At 41.6% G+C, this 18119-nt stretch overlaps 1 protein-coding gene across 4 annotated transcripts in view; it reads right to left on the bottom strand.

The window, feature by feature from the left end:
• The window catches only part of LOC105007398 (poly(rC)-binding protein 3), a 152588-nt gene extending 142751 nt beyond the window's left edge, over positions 1-9837 (bottom strand). For all 4 annotated transcript variants that reach the window (XM_013131193.4, XM_020055033.3, XM_020055034.3 and 1 more), the window contains exon 1: positions 9554-9837. The gene's annotated coding sequence lies outside the window, so the exon portion shown is untranslated. The remainder of the gene's footprint in view (positions 1-9553) is intronic.
• Between the last annotated feature and the right edge of the window lie 8282 nt (positions 9838-18119).

The raw sequence follows: 18119 nt of genomic DNA, 5'->3' as shown, positions 1-18119 counted from the left end.
AGTTTTCCACTTCGCCTCAGTCATTACATGGTAGTTTTAACACAAAAAAAAAAAGATCACCCCCCCCCATCTTTTGGGATGATCTTTTTATACCCAGTCATATTAATGCCCTGTTGCCAAGTAACCAAATTAGTTGTGGGTGTGAGGTTCTCACATCGTCCCGCATCCAGCTCCTCCCTGTCACGCTCCTCACCTGCCAACGTTTCGCTCTCACTTCCCGATATGCATGAATGCACCCAGCAATCCAGATCCCAATCACCAGAATACTGAACACCTGTGCCATGTTGGTCTCTCTACTTAGCCTGTTCTCTGCCTCCACTCAGTTGTGAGGTATTGTTCGTAGTGGACCTGCCAAGTCTTTGTATCGCTCATTGCATTTTGACTCCCAGCCTGTTGTTCTCTCCCTTCCCATTCCCATCCTCTCTCGTTATCCAGAAACCTGTATCCTGACCTGCCTGCCTGCCCCTTGGGTTCTCCTACCGCCTAGCCCTGCCTGTACTGTCACTTTCGTGGACTGATCACCCGGTATTCCGACCTGCCTGCCTGTCCCTGGATTCTCCTACCCTCTGCCCCTGCCTGTACTGATGCCTTTGCGGACTGATCACCCGGTATCGTGACCTGCATGCCTGCTTCTGGTTTCTCCTCTCTGCCGATCCCTGCCTGTACCTTTGCCTACGTGGACTGATCTCCTGGTTTCTGAACCTTACTGCCCGTCTCTGCTGTTTTTGTTCCTGCCTGCTCCCCTGTACATCAATAAATCGACAGTTGCGTTTCTGCAATTGGAACCACACAACCCTGGTCTCTGTGTTCATTACAGTGAGATGTTATTTTTTTATCATTACACAAATTTTCAAGTCTTTTGTTGCCCCTGTCCCAGCTTTTTTGAAATGAGTTGCTGGCATCTATTGAATGGTTGTATCTGAATAAACCCACTTATTTCAGAATATATCAGCATGACCTTTAATTGCTAAGTGAATTTACACATACTCAGTATTTTACAGAGAACACAAATCGACACAAGTGGACATACAATCATATAAATTAGGTGGTGAGAATATCCTATATGATAAATGATTATGAATGTTTAATGTTTCAGTGAAAGCTACCTTTTTACAGTTTGGAGGTGGCTTGATTTGGTGAACATACCAAACTACATTTTCACTGAATAATTAATCTATGTGGTACAGATGGCCAGTTGCTGATGTCGACAGCGATGGAAAATAAACTGTTCACAGGGCAAATTTTTTTTGTAAATGATTGATCTTTAATGCCCGCCTACTCTCTGCCTGCCGGAGTAAACATTTTTTGTCCATGGTTGATAGAGGTGGGAGGTTGTCTGTGATGATGTGCACACGTCTGTGCCCTGAAGTCAAGTGGGACCTGAATGGTACGTGGCAGCTGATGACGCTTTCTGCGGACCATACAATCCATTTTACACCTCCATCATGAGAAACGCAAACCCAACCCAGACAGTGATGGAGAAGTTCAGAATGGACTCTGCTATTGATGAGTATAGCTCAGTTGGTACTGCATCACACTTACAATGCCAGAGGTTGCGGGTGCGATTCCCATGGAGGACCAGGTCAGAAATATATGCACTCACTATTGTAAAAGCGTCAGCTAAATAAGTAAAATGTTAATGTACATATAGTATAAAATATAAATATAGTAAAGTATAACCAGGTCAGGGTAGACTGGGAGATTTTTTTTTTTTATTGAAGCAAGTTGTATATCCATCGGTGTGCTTTGGGATCGCTGTAATATCCTCCTTCCGGTGAGACTTTCCCTACTGCTTAGTGACCAGTGACACACTCTCACCTCACCCCTGTGGCCTGAGGAGTGGGCGCGTCAAGAGTGTCTGGCCGGTGCACTCTCGCATTCAACCATGCTATTCCACTGTGGTGGATTATGTCTATATAAAGCCTCTGCACTGCGTGAATCACTGTGCCATGTACCGATCCCCATGAGCTACGAGACAACAGGTCTGCATTCGGTGGGCTGCCTCAGTCTGTTCCTCAACTCCGCTGCTTCAATGAAGACGGAAGAGATAGACTGAGAGGAGGGAGAGAAGGGGGAAGAGAGTCGACGTTCATCACTCGAGTGCCGTGGCTTAGTCTAAGAGGCTTGAATAATCAGCGGTTAAGCTGTCAGCCCTTGTGCTCGCACCTACCGCCCGCTTCAAACTCCAGGGCTGCTTTTAATCGAGTAAAAATGCTGAAAGCCAGAGTGAGTGCTAAGTGCAGGCTAAGAGACAGGGCTTAAGCGTATCCATTACATTTTTCTTGACATTAGCTGATACCCATTTCTACATAAGCTGCAAACACGACTCAGTGAAAGAGGACACTGCAATACAGTGCAGTTGTTCTTTGACCATAGCTTTTAAAGGGACCACTGAACGTGCAATGAAAGGTGTGACTAACTTAGCTCAATGACCATGTAAAAGGTTTAGAACTCACGCTTGCTCTGGCTTTTTGAAACTAAGTTTTCACTGAATTGATACCAGCATCCAGGACATCCAGGTAAAATGTGAAACAATGTTGTTCTCACTGTGCAAGGAAACAATAAATATTGATCTCTGCAAGCATTGGGTTTAGACAGCACAAGCAGTGTACAACTCCTGCATACCAGCTTCGATTGAACAGCACTTTAGGTTCTAATGTAATCACAGCATGTCTCCCATGCCACAAATCATACTTTGATCAACAGATCCAGGCCTGTTCCTAGCCAAAAATAATATTCCATGTTAAATCCCACTAGAGCCTTTATCCTAACCCTCCATGTATTAACAGGTATAAAAATAGCATTTTGACATTGTACTAGCATGCCTATTTATGACCTAACTGCACCACATAGTGTCATGTTAACACTGGCAGCAGAAAGCAACGTTCCAAGCTCCACTCCCCTCTCCCTCTCTCTCCATGCTTCTAACCCTCATTGATCTCACAGTCCATCGCCGACTTAAATTACATTGCTGACTGGGTTTTCTGCCAAGACAAAGGGCCCCTGATTTTACAGGCTATAATTCTCTCCTATAGGCTCAACTTTGAAAAGGTTCAGTGTTCAATTTCAGCCATCTCCAGTGCTGCATTCACTTATGAATTATGACATGGGCTGTATGCCTTTAAGTTACAGCCCCTGCACAGTCGGGGAGGCCTGTTTACCAATCAGAGCTAAGTTGAGGGAGAGACACAATTAAGCCAACGTTGCACAATTGCTCTAGCATTTACAGTGCTGCTGGTTCCATATGGCATCAAAATGCATGAAGACGTTATCATTATAGGATTCTAATCTACAATATGCGTTTGGAAAAAATGTATTTACCACAGATATACTGTACTCTGTTCAGCGACTGCAAAAATATCATTGCAACATCATATGAGGTAAAATCTAGGTGTGACTAGGATAAATCCTTCAAAATTACATTTGAGAAAGATAAAAACTGGAAATGTCAACATAGCTCAAACTCTGAACAATATTTCCCTAAATTGTCCTGTTCTGTCAGATAGCATTGTTTACATATGTCATGCTACATGCTACCATTATTGTATGTATTTGTGCGGTCTACACCTCTTTCAGGAGACAAGGGGACATTAGCCAGTGAATGTCAGAGGCCTTTTGACGTTGTGCCACTGCCACCGAGGCAACAACCGAGCCAGGACAGCATGAGATCCGGAACAGGCGGAAGCAGCCAAAGCACAAAAGGACCAGCTGCTTCGAGAGCATGGCTCAAGACAAGAAGAGAGATCTTCAAAGACAGTTGGCTTAGTGTCATGATTATACTGTATTAATGTTTTTCTGTCAATGCAACTGATTGGAAGTGGTTGACATATACCAGAGAAAGAGATTTTATGTAACAAATGTTTTTCAAGTGGTGTTATAGAGTTCCATCCCCAGTATTACAATAACACTACATGAGGTGTAATTTATGTTTTTGCATAATATAAAAGGTGGGATCATACATACACATCCTGGCTTTATGAACTAGAAGTAGCATAATAGAATGGCTGTAAGCAGTATGGACATGGTTTGAAAGCTGTCACTGGGTTTAGATTGCCTGGCATATTAAGTCAAGGTCAAATATGAAGCGCTTCAATTTTTCCTGCTTATTAGTCAGTCAACCATATATGATCATCACTTGTTTGTTAAATTAGCTGTAGCATAGCAATTGCCATTCTGTTAGTTATCATTGCAGCAAGATAGCTTTGCTTGCGTCTCTGCTGGTTTGATTATGGTAACAACATTTCTTAAGCTAGCTAGCTGTCATCACGATACACTAACTACTAACCCTACGTTTCTGTGATTTTCCTTACCACAACCAAACAGCGGTTAGTGGTCCCTTCTATATTTGAGCAATCTTTGGGTGAAAAGTGAATTGCAGCATTGCAAATCAATGCAATGTCAATTTGGGGTAAATCCAAGTAATCAGCTATCAACCATTGAAGTAAACAGTTAGCTTTATCAATACTACTGCAATTGCCGCCATGGTATATATTATGAACGACTTCTACTGGTGTAACATAGAACTGAATACTGGATTCATTAGTTTGTTATTGTCAATAATGTCAAGGTCACATAATCCACCTGTACCTCAGAATGGACTATGGGATGGAGGCTGGGAGGAACAGAACCTGATGTTGCCAAAGCTTGTGTTCACTTGGGGAAACAACAGTGCAAGAAGTGGGATTCACAGTCACTTTTAAACACAACAAATAAAAGTGAATTGCAGGGATGGGATCAGGACTAAATTGGATATTATGCAAATCAAGGTTCCCTTTTGGGAAATTTCAATTTCAGCAATGCATCTAAATTATTTTACTAGCTACATTTGTTCTGCAGTGTCAACAGCTCTTGTTAAAAATTATTGAGGTGTCTCCAGTCTTTCCTTGTTTTAAGCACACCCATGCTTTTCCAGTATGTATTTAGGTGCACGCTATATGGCTTCTCTTAAATTCCTTCTTCAGATCATTGATAGGATATGCACAAAGGCAACAGTGCTTGAAATTATGGATAAGAAGGCATGAATAACTAGTGATCAAAACCCACACTATCATCCCAAATATGTTCCTTATGACACCAAGTCATTTTACATTTTTGTAAACGTAAGGAACTTTTTAATTGCATCTATAAATACTGTTACTAAACCTACATATTCTACTTCGCAGATAATTATGTACCGTATGTTTAAGACCATTCATTTATGTCAATGTTCGGTGATCACATTGTGCGTTCATTACTAAATCCAGGTTTCAGTGACAAGCAAGTGTCACTTGTAAGGCAAGTCATGTTGAGATTGCGCAGAATTCATTGGTTTAGTGTTATTCCAGGCAATGGAGAAAGCACAGCATATTCACTTCCAAACAGCAACTACACATTCAAAACAGGAATATTTAAGTGCTTGTAAAAAGCTAAAAATTTTTTTAGCTAAGCAGAGTTTTCATTAAGAATATGTTCTTATATTTGCATGACATAATTCTTTACTTTATGAATATGCCACTACCAGAATACATCGAAATGCTGGAGTTGAGGTATGAGTGAGATGTCATTTGTCTAGCATTAAATACCTTTCTTTAGAACATATCTGACATACAGAGTCATTAATTTAAAGTTAGTGACTCTGTATTAATCTATAACACCAGCTGCTAAATCATCTGATCCCAAAAATATTCTTTCAGCTAAATAATGTTACTTGTGACATGCAAAATCGCACTCACTAGAATGTTATTTGGTCAAGAGCAGATATGTTTTTTTGAAACAATATCATGGTTTATGCATCAGTTAAAGACCCCACAAATGCCAAAGTTATGTGAAGATTGGTTGTTTGGTACTGTAGGATTAGCGTTTAGTAGTAACATCTGAAGCATTTCTTAGAATCTCAAAATGTTTGAAAATCAATAACTCAATTAGCCCCATTGTCAAAATAAATTATTGTAAGGAAGGGGATCTATTTACTAGGAGTGTACCGATCTCATCATACTCTTTCCATAGTCGTGTCCATTTGTTACACATGAATTGTGATCGGAAACCTGGAATGGCGTTATAATGCCATCATTCAGAGTGCTTATCATTGCGATTCTGATGTTGTACTCACTGAAAAAAATAATATTTAAAAATCAACCCTGACAGCTCAAATAGCCGATGCACATGGCTTAATTTTACAACTCTTATATTATCAAAACATGCTACATGCATGGATGCCAGGTTCACCCAGAGTCGCTGTTTACCTATCAAGAGGGCTAAAAAAATATATTTTCTAATAGCAAGCCTATTACAAACGTGAACATTTTCATTTGTAATGTAATCTTCTAATAATCTGTTGTCTGGACAATATTCTAATATATGTCATGCAAATCTATGCAATTTTAACACAGGGCTTGACTTGAAAACAGCATTTGTCGGCTCTCGTTGCACACCATTCCCAACTGCGTTAATGACAGCTTGCAAAATACTCGCAACTAGACTTAGACTTGATGCCAATGATTTAACTGGGATGTATGATTCGAGAGACTTGTTTAGATTTTGCCCTCTCTCACCTCACCTCTGCTCGTGCTGCCCGACGCTCACAGATCTAGCGTTCAGTTGTCTCAACTAGTGATGTGCAGTTAGCGAACTATTTATTTTCGTTTTGAACAAATCGGGACTCACAAGTCCTTTTTTATAGTAACTCGTTCAATTGTATTGTTCATTCGAACGTTTGACAATGGATTTCTACAACATGATCACTTGCTGCATAACCGGTCCTCCAGCTCAGTTATACGATCAACGTCTATGTACATTCGCAGAGAAAAATAAATCAAGGCAGGAACTTCATACAGACATGCTTATAACTGATAATTGAACGCAGACTATAATCATTTATATAGTTAGTTAATTACTGATAATAAAAACAGATGAAAACAAGCACAGAGCCACTGCCTTTGCCTGAGTAAAAAAGACTTGTGAACGACTGACTCGGTCAGTTTTATCTTTCAATTGAACGGTTGTTTCGTTCATTTGAACGACTGGCAGCAGCGTTCTACCCAACCACGGAATACGCTGTTAGTTTTATATTCGCAAATAAAAATAGATCAAGATAGTAGCATTATAACGACATGTTTGCAAGAGATAATTGGACACATGGTTGGTCTAAAATAATTAATGTAGTAGTTGATTTTTGACTGTAAAGATAAACACAGATGAAATTGTACACTGAGCCTTATGTAAAAAAGACTTGTGAACGACTGACTCAGTCAGTTTTATCGTTCAATTGAACGGTTATTTCTTTCATTTGAACGTCTGCCAGCAGAGTTCTACCCGTCTGCTGGTTTCCAGCTCAGAAGCCTACTCTACGTCCAACAGCTGTTAGTTTGACGTACTCAAAGAAAAGTTGATCAAGAAAGTAGCATTGTAAATAAATACATATTTGCAACAGATAGTAGGACTCATGCCCTACTCAAATAAACGAAAATACTCGAAAGATTCAAACTTTTTACTGAACGACTCGACATGATCCGAGTCAGCAGAAAGAGTTGAACTTATCAGCTGATAAGGTTAGGTGAACAATTCGGAATGATTGAGAACTGGCTATCATGGCATCTGGATGGGTTTTGAAAATAGTTACATTTGGATTTGAAGCTATATGGTAGCGGGGAGGAAAATGACAGCTGTATGCAAATCATGCAAAAATAAAATTACTGATGCGTTACCTTACGCTGTGAGACATCAGAAATCCCGCAAAGGAAGGTAAGGTTACGGCTGTGCTGTGCTTAGCTAGTTAGCTAACGTGAGTTTAATGTCAGAATTAGATACCGTTGAAATAAAGTTAGTAAAATGTGGAGATGGTAAACTAACTCATTTTAAGGGATTTCCTGGTGTTTAGTTTAGCAACAGTCTGACTTATGAAGTTTTTTGCAGCTGTATACTCACATGGTCCTCAATTCTCATTAAACAATGAGACTCCCATGGCATCTCATTTCTATAGCTAAGTATTTCTGGTAATATTCTCAAATTTACTAGCATTAAAGTTACTGGTCACATGCTAACTGCTAGGCTGTCTAAAACTCTGTTGTTTTTCAAGAAAATAATAATAATGAAAAGAACATTTGCATACAATATGCTCAATATTTCAGTCTTTTGTATTCAGCTTGATCAAGGATGGCAATAAATACAGACCTGACTGTGTATTAACATTACAAGTTTGACAATTGAACCAGCTGAAAACAAAACTGAGTTTGGATTCCACCAAGGCCACTAAGCATAGCTGCTTTGTTGTTGTTTCTTAACGTTCAAGTCGAATTTGTCTGCATTTCTTGACAGAACTAAAAATCCAGTAGCTTAACGGATATTTGGAGAACCTATTTCATATGATCCCATCTCTGGCACACAGTCAGTTTGGCCTCATAGGGTGTTGGTGTAAATGAAGACAACTGTTCTTTCTGAAAAATTCACACACCTAATCTACTCCTCTTCTTTGACGCTTAACTTTAACAAAAGCTATATAAACCTGCACACTGAGATTTCCATTTCAAATTATAGCATGCTGTTTTTATGTAGAAAGGACAAACATCATTGTACTCAGAAGGTACTTTCATAATCAGTTGTGAGCACACCACAGAACAATATCAGCCACTGTTTCTCCCAAGAGAGTTGCTCTCACTTGAAGGTCCCATACTCCCAGCAGGCTTTAGCACAGTTGCATTTTTCTGAGCAATTTATTTTTTATTTTTTATCACAAATAGAAAGGTCACCCTTCCCACAAGGGAAGTCTTTTTGAAATAGCCAAACATCAGAGGCTAAGTACAATTTGGTGAAACCTTCAAGGGGCCCTGTAGTATTGACGTCTTAAAATTACTTTAGTGCACAGGATGTGTGGAGTCTATGTGGAGGAATAAGCAGCTTTCCCCCTCTTCTTCTACTGCTGCCAGGAGTGCTTTATAGACCATACTAATGTACTGTAGGACCTGCATGCAGGAGAAAGATTGCTCCCTTCAGTCAAGCAAGTAGCAAACATTGTGTTATCGCTTGAGCAATGTCATGCGTTCTAGTTTCTGGTGGACCTGCATATTCACAATTTGGAGAAATAGCAAGCGCATCCTGGCATTTTCACATTTTAAAATAGTTATTGCAAATGACAATAAATAGAATAAATCAATTAAGGATGCAAATGAAATATGGCGTGCAGTCACAGACTATTTATACCCAGAGCGGTCTGAAGTAAGAGACCAAAATCACTTCTCTTGCATTAGCTTCTGCTTGAACCCTGAGGGCCTGAAATTTCAAAGGGAGATAGTAAAAGATCATGGAGATTATGGAGAAAATGTAAGCTCTCTGCATGATATCGGTTAGAGGGAGAAAAGACACTGACCTCCCAGATTTCATCTCCCTCACCTTCCACTTTTAAAACATCCCTAACGCTGACAGGAACTGCTAGAGAACTTGAAAGCTAGACAGACAGTGGGGGGGTGAATAGAGATGGAGAAAAAGGACAGATTCAAAGAGGAAAGAAAAAAAGGAAAGCTAAAAAGCCACGGGAGCACTTCCCTGGAGATTTTGCGCTGGTTGTTGCAGAGCTGCTTACCTGCTCTGTTGACAAGGCGGGTCGGAGAAGTGAGGAGAGTCAAAGGGGTGAGGGGAGGAGGGTCCTGGGGAGGTCCGGGGTCTTATCCAGCTCGAGGCAGGGTGGTCCGGGAAGGGAGGAAGGACGGAGTGACAGGGAGCAGGGAAATGGGGAAGCTAGAAGGGGGAGAAGAAACGCTGCTCGCCTCTCTCCCTCTCTCTTTTTATCTCTTTTACTCTCCAACACACACACTTCTAGACACACACACACACACACACACACAGTCACCAATACCTGCAGTCACTCAAATAATACAAAAGAGAGTCCTAGCATATACACGCTCTATCACGGGAGGAGGAAAGGGAAAGCTCCACTCCCACTCTCCCAGGACCCAATAGCGAGCCACCAATAGGCATCCCTGACAACGAATCAGAGACTAGGCAGCCGGTGCTGTGCCCTAGCCAATAAGTGCAATTGCTCATATCCAATTGGAATAATTACCCTGGAAGCAGCGCGAAGGAAGCTTCTCTGTAAAGGACATACCAGTGTACAGTGCCAATAAGTGTGATTTAAGACAGCAACAGACATTAAAGTAATTAGGTTTTGAGGCATTTAACTCAGTACAATAACACTGCATGCTTCGCTGCAGAACGGCTGTTACCAGAAGAAAGTGGGGGTTTGGCAAAGTTCATTGTTAGTGTATGGAATTCTCTGCATGCATTGCATTTTCCTGTTGTCCGTGTTTATATATTTAAACGCGCACGCACACACGGGGCAAATTGCAATACCAAATGGTTGTCTTTGACCCACGGACTCTGTATCGCGGCCCACATTTGATTTCATAAGTCTTATTTTATTTCCCTGGATCGATACCCCCGCTGAGTTCCCAGCTTGATAAATGATCAATGGAAAACTGTCAGGAAAAGAAATGAAAAGCCCATCATGCATCTCCTTTCACTACAAATGGCGGAAAGATCAGTGTGAAATATCAAGTGTAATATCCCATTGAATGCATGCAAAGTGGATTTGATAGCGTTTGTGTATGTGAGCACCAATGTGCTGGAAGGTGGATTTTCTATGTGAAAAATAATTTCAGCTGTAAATATTGTTGTCCCAAATGACACCCAATTCTCTACATATTACACTACTGGAACTTTTCAGAAAATGGGAACTTCACTGCTCACCTGTGTCATCAGAGATTTAATCTGAAATGAACTATCTTCTAAATACCCTGCTTCATAGAATTGCACACAGGGGCCAGGAATTGATGTGTAAATAGGGAATACATTATAACATTGTCTAATATGCAAAGTCAGAGTGCCTCGTCCAGCTGTCAGTGCCAGAGTTAAGCAAGAATTAGAAAAACTGAAAGAAAAGAGCAAAAACTGAATTTCTTAGTGCAGTTGGTGCAATTCTTGTTGAATTGTAACTAAAGCAAAATATAATTATATAGTCATGTTGAAAAGTTTCTATCCTTTTTGACATATTTCAACATGGATATTTGAGCCCATTTTTGGATAAAGATAACCCAATTCTATATTTTTTTGTTTGAAACCATTTCTGAAATTAAAATAAACAAAAATGCAATTTTCAAAAATTTTAATCAGGTGCACCAAATCAGGTGCAAATGATAAGAATATAATTTGAGAATAACTTGGGAGGGTCCAACCTTCCATAAAGATTAAAAACTTGGTATTAACCATATAGGTGGGTGGTAACACATCATACCAAAATACCTATCCTGGCAAGGACGTAGGAGCCGGGGGACATGTCACCCTCAATATTAGAAATGTGTCAAATTGTCCCCTTCAATAGTGTTTTTTTGCGTAATACTTTCATTTGGAAAAAATTATGCGTTGTAACTTGTCACATCCCGGTTGCGACAGGATCTGACATTCCCATTCATTATTTCATGACCAGCAGTGTGTGTTGGCTGGATCCTACGTGCACACTGTCCGCTCGCGCAACTTACAAATCGCTCAATCTCTGGCGAGCTGTCGACGAGCCTAAACCTAGCGTGCACACTGCCCGCTCGGGCAGGGCGTATCTTCTTATTTTATGCCAACGACAACCAGTCAACTAGTATTTGGGGAAACATCAGTCTCTGCAAATATTAATTTATTAATATTAAGTATTTAGTATTTGGGTGACTCCACTAAACGTCTTACAACGATGCCAAGTCAATGATTAGACAATGTTCTAATAGCAATTTACACCGTTTTACGTTATGTATGTATAACTCATCTGTGATCCCAACGATCTGTGAGACCTAACATGCATCAAATTGAAGTATATAGCTGTATGAAGCCAGGGAAGCGTCATAAATAATGGGGAAACCGGACACCTCATTTATAAGTTTTCTCGTCAATGTTTTTAGCTAGCGAGAGAGTTTTTAGCTAGCGATTAGACAAAAGAAGGGACTTCAAGATGCAAAGAACATCTGCCCTGGCATTGGATTCGGGATTCGCAGGATCTAGTTGGAGATTAATTCGAAAATGCGTTTTGTAGCTCTAGTGAGCGGACAGTGTGTATGTAGGGTAAATGGATTACTGTAGCTATACGTTTTGTTTTCAAAGTAAGTACAACATGTATAAACGTCCATACATTTCCACAGCTATAGAACGAATGACACTGATAAAATATATACTTTCTTCTGGCTAAAAAGATGTTAAGACGTAGATAGCTATCCTTATTTTCAGGTTTTATCTAACAAACATTACAGTCAATAGCTTACTTGCTAGATATCACTGAGTAGTTCCTATTTCTGTGTGAAAAAGTGGTAGTGAATGATTTGAAAGGAAGAACGACTACCAAAATGATTTGCACAATCACTGTCTAAGTCTTCACCATAGGGTCTGCATGTAGCTAGCGAAGTAATGGACGAGCCACCACCAGTCAAGAATGGAGTGTAAGTAGCTAAGGTTCTTAATCTTGGCAACAACCTCCACACCACAGTTGGCATTTTCTTCTTCAGTTAGCATTTTTTGAATAATCTAGATACAGGCATGGGTCCTAAAAGTGTGTTCAATATTTTAAGAATTTGGTTTATGCTATGATGATCATGGCAGGAATGTGATAGACATGAACAACCCTCCATGAAATGCCACCTTAACCTGGTGGAGGGGTTTGAGTACCCGAGTGACCCTAGGAGCTATATGCCCCTGGTAGGGTCTCCCAAGGCAAACAGGTCCTAGGCGACGGGTCAGACTAAGAGCGGTCTTTTCCCATGGGGCCTGGCAGGGCTCAGCCCGAAGGAGCGACATGGGGCCGCCTTCCCGTGGGCTCACCACCCACAGGAGGGACCATAAGGGGCAGGTGCGGATAGGATCGGGCGGCAGTCGAAGGCGGGGGCCTAGACAACCCGATCCATGGACATGGAAACTAGCTCTAGGGACGTGGAACGTCACCTCGCTGGCAAGGAAGGCCGAGATCTTCCCCGCCGAGATCGTGCGAGAGGTTGAGAGGTTCCGACTAGAGGTAGTCGGGATCACCTCTACGCATGGCTTGGGCTCTGGAACCACACTCCTTGAGAGAGGATGGACTCTTCACCACTCTGGAGTTGCTCATGGTGAGAGGCGGCGGTCTGGTGTGGGTTTTCTTATAGCTCCCCAGCTCTGCCGCCATGTGTTGGAGTTTACCCCGCGGAACGAGAGGGTCGTTTCCCTGCGCCTACGGGTCGGGGATAGGTCTCTCACTGTTGTTTGTGCCTACGGGCCGAACGGCAGTGCAGAGTACCCGACCTTCTTGGAGTCTCTGGGAGGGGTGCTGGAAAGTGCTCCGACTGGGGTCTCTATCGTTCTACTGGGGGACTTCAACGCCCGCGTGGGCAACGACAGTGACACCTGGAGGGGCGTGATTGGGAGGAACGGCCCCCCTGATCTGAACCCAAGCGGTGTTCAGTTATTGGACTTCTGTGCTAGTCACAGTTTGTCCATAACGAACACCATGTTCAAGCATAAGGGTGTCCATCAGTGTACGTGGCACCAAGACACCCTAGGCCGCAGGTCAGATGAAACGACAACAAAGTCGATCATCGACCTGTATGTCTTGGACACTCGGGTGAAGAGAGAGGCGGAGCTGTCAACTGATCATCACCTGGTGGTGAGTTGGATCCGATGGCGGGGAAGGAAGCTGGACAGACTCGGCAGGCCCAAGCGTACGGTAAGGGTCTGCTGGGAACGTCTGGCCAAGTCTCCTGTCAGAGAGATCTTTAATTCCCACCTCCGGCAGAGCTTTGACTGGATCCCAAGGGAGGCTGGAGATATTGAGTCCGAGTGGACCATGTTCTCCACCGCTATTGTCGAAATGGCCGCTCGGAGCTGTGGCCGTAAGGTCTCCAGTGCCTGTCGAGGCAGCAATCCCCGAACCTGGTGGTGGACACCGGAAGTAAGGGATGCCGTCAAGCTGAAGAAGGAGTCCTATCAGGCCTGGTTGGCTTGTGGGACTCCTGAGGCAGCTGACGGGTACCAGCAGGCCACGCGGACTGCAGCCTGGGTGGTTGTGGAAGCACCTCAGGAGAGGGAAACAGTGCCCTACCAACACTGTTTACAGAAGAGGTGGGCAGCTGTTGACCTCAACTGGGGATGTCGTTGGGCGGTGGAAAGAATACTTCGAGGATCTCCTTAATCGTCTTCCATTAAGGAAGCAGAGGATGAGGGCTCAGAGGTGGAATTGTCCATCACCCGGGCTGAAGTCACAGAGGCAGTCAAGAAACTCCTCCTGGTGGCAAGGCACCGGGGGTGGATGAGATCCGCCCTGAGTACCTCTAGTCTCTGGATGTTGTGGGGCTGTCTTGGTTGACACGCCTGTGCAACATCGCGTGGCGGTCAGGGACAGTGCCTCTGGGATGGCAGACCGGGGTGGTGGTCCCTCTTTTTAAGAAGGGGGACCGGAGGGTGTGTTCCAACTATAGGGGGATCACACTTCTCAGCCTCCCCGGGAAAGTCTATGCCAGGGTTCTGGAGGAGAATACGGCCGATAGTAGAACCTCGGATTCAGGAGGAACAGTGTGGTTTTCGTCCGGGCCGTGGAACACTGGACCAGCTCTATACCCTCTACGAGGTGTTGGAGGGTTCATGGGAGTTTGCCCAACCAATCCACATGTGTTTTTTGGATTTGGAGAAGGCATTCAACTGTGTCCCTCGCGGCATCCGGTGGAGAGTGCTTCGGGAATATGGGGTCCTGGGTCCTTTGCTAAGGGCTGTCAGGTCCCTGTACGACTCAACTCAGTCGTATAAATTTTTTTTATTAAAATGTGGTAAAAGTATATGCCTAACTCAATTTATGGATCTTGAAATTTCTTTGCTCAAACACGTTTTCTTCACGTTTGCTTCTTGCGATTACAATATCTTCCCACTTTCATTCGAATTAACTTTTCCTAAAACCATGTTTTGAGCCTCTATTGGTGTGGAGGTGGGGCTTTATCTGGTTCTGAAATTCTCGATTTTTGCCTTTCCATGCTCTCATTTCCCAATGCAATCTGTGGAGAGAAGTTTAAGAATTTTATAAGCTAGGCTGAATTTTAACATTTAAACAGAATAATAAACTGTTATTCCCAGGTTGCACCGACGTCCCTGTTGCCATGGTCACAGACACAGATATTGATGAAAGTTTAACGTGTTCTGGTGACTGAAGTTAGACAGGGTCTAATTACCATTTGCTCTAAAGCCTAGGGGCTTGGAAACATCACTGCAAAAAAATCCTGTTAATGAGTTAACTAGTTTTTTTTTTGCCACCCCTATAATGGCAAACATTTTAACATTAAGAACAACTGTATATTAAATTAACATCAATAGTAATTAGTTAGTTAAACAAACCATAGTACACACCTTAGACTGTGCGCTGATAGGCCTGATGAACCATGAGTCTGCCATGTTTTTATCTACTCCTGTAACCCTTAACCTGGGTGGTGATTATGTTAATGGAGTACATAATGCTGCCCTAAGCAGAAAACTTTCATCAATATCTGTGTCTGTTACCATGGCAACATTGACGTCGATGCAACATCAGAGGCCTACTGCTCATCCAGGGCCAACCTGAAAAGGGGCATCAAGATGGGTAAAAATGACCACAAACTACAGATTGAGGAGCACTTCAACAACAACTCCAAACCAAGGTAATTAAAGTTTTTCATTAGTTTTTATTTTTATTTCGTTTTGACTTTTTGTTTTCAAATTCTGTTTAGTTTTAATTAGTTTTTAAAGTGGGTTTGCTTTATTTTTTGAAAATGCTTAGTTTTAGTTTAGTTTTTATTAGTTTTAGTGTTACTCTTAGTCTTTTTTTGTAATATGGGCTATTTGTCAGGGGCAAGATTAAAAAAGGTCAGAAAAAAGGGATAGTTAAAATAATTCCTTTGTTAATAATGTTACACAGAACTATTATATTAAATATGGTTCACGCCTTCACAAAATATAAACATTTAACGCCCTAGAGGCCTACCAAATTCACACCCCATGGAAATTCCTTTAACGTTAACGTTACCTTACAAAATCCACACGCCGTACCAAAAATCTAACGTTACACATCTTCTAAACAGAATTCACACTCTATACAAATACCACAGCTGTACAATTTTCACACCCTATTCTAAATTTATACAATAGCCTTCTGCCTACTCATCTGGATTGAAGCAGCAAACATTCATAGTGAAAGTAAAAATGACATAACATTATTTCATATTTGAATCACAGCTTACAGTGTTTTGACATCGACAACCCAAGTGCATTTTACCTCAAACTTGCGACTTTCTAAAGAAGGCGCAATCGCTTCTCGGGTAGACATTAACACACTGACAAAATTATATTCAGAATTTAAAATATTTTTATACCACTTTTTAATGTGTGATTGTGTAAAGGTGTTCACGAGATACCAACCTTTCACGAACTTGCTTCAACGTCAAACACTCGTTCTCATGGAGACGCAGTGTGCACGGATGGGAGGGGTGTGTGTGTGTGTGTGTGTGTGTGTGTGTGTATGTGAGTGACAGAGAGACGGAGGGAGAGCAGGGAACGGAAACACAGCTGAGCGAATACTCTGCATGTTTTAAATAGCGTTAAAAAAGGAAAGACATTGACAAAGACAAAAACTAAGAACATTTACTCTATAATTTTATTTTAGTTAGTTTTGTCAACCACACATTACAGTTTTAGTTAGTTATCATTTTTTCGTAATGCCTCGTTTTTATTTTTATTTCAGTTAACGACAATGTTTTTTCCCACCTAGTTTTCATTTTTCGTTCGTTTTCGTTAACGATTATAACCTTGCACTGAACCCTGATGCATGTGGCAAAGCATCCAAGCCATCACAGATTACCGGCCAAAGAACCCTGCCCCCTCAGCCAGCGATGTCTCCTTCAACAACAAGCTAGGGATCAGCCCATCTCCCTGCAACTGGACTTTGAACTTCCTAACCAAAAGACCCCAGTGTGTCAGGTTATACAACTTCACCTTCTCTACCCTGATCCTGAACACTGGTGTTCCACAAGGCAGCATGCTGAGACCCCTCCTGTACTCCCTCTTCACCAGGGATGGAAATTATTTTTTTTTAATTTCCATCCCTGTGGCTGGTGGATTTCAAAATCTACCAGCCACTCAATGTTTTTACCAGCCACTTTCTTGTTTTTAACCAACAACGTGAAGCGTGTTGACGACATACCGAGCAGTACATTATCAGATTTGTCTCGTCGTAAACTAAACAATCGCGGGACTCCCCATTGTGTGCTTTTCTCCATCGTTCTTTAAAAAAAAGTTTTTTGACTTTCGCCTCTTTGTCCACTGGCTCTTCCTGAGATGTTTTCTCAGCGGACCTCTTAACGCCTGCGATGTAACGCCACATTTTTTTATGTTTGCCGCCTCTAAAGTGTAAGAAAGAGGATTAGTGCCAAGCAATAATACAAAAAATAAAACCATCTCGACAATAAAGTCACATCGTTGTGTTTCGAGAAAAAACTTGTTATATTTCGAGAAAAAAGTTGAAATACAATCTTGAGAATAAACTCATGAAATATCGAGAATAAAAGTCGAAATTAAATGTAGAATAACGCATTTGATCAGTGTGCATTGCATAGCCTACTGATGGCAGAGTTGGATCAATTAGTCAAGCTATATTATAGAAGTTCTTTCAGTAACAAAGAAATACTATCAACTATTAGCTAATTATGACAGAATTATAATTAGCATACGAATTCAAAAGAGAATTTGCAAGCGGATAGGACTTTTTAGAAAAAAAAAAATGTGTCCAATTTGCGCGATGTACTAGCTTTTGTCCAGCATGAATTGACAACCAGTGGACAAATGCAAGGTTATCGCTGGCTTCACCTACGCGCGATTCATCAAGGTTTCGTGTTTCCCATAAGACGGATTATTAAACTTTATTCTTGATATTTAATGAGTTTATTCTCAAGATTGTATTTCGACTTTTTTCTCTAAATTTAATGAGTTTAATCTCGCATTATAATGACTTTAATGTCGAGATGGTTTTATTTTTTTTATTATTGCTTGGCACTAATCCTCTTCCGTAAAAGTGTCCGGGTGAAACAGTATGCTATTTTTATTTACCCGCCACGGTGGCCGGTAGGTGAAGCGAGTTT

Source organism: Esox lucius, chromosome 16 (assembly GCF_011004845.1).
Source record: "Esox lucius isolate fEsoLuc1 chromosome 16, fEsoLuc1.pri, whole genome shotgun sequence".
Taxonomy (NCBI): Eukaryota; Metazoa; Chordata; class Actinopteri; order Esociformes; family Esocidae; genus Esox; species Esox lucius.
This window is presented reverse-complemented; position numbering and strand designations above follow the sequence as displayed.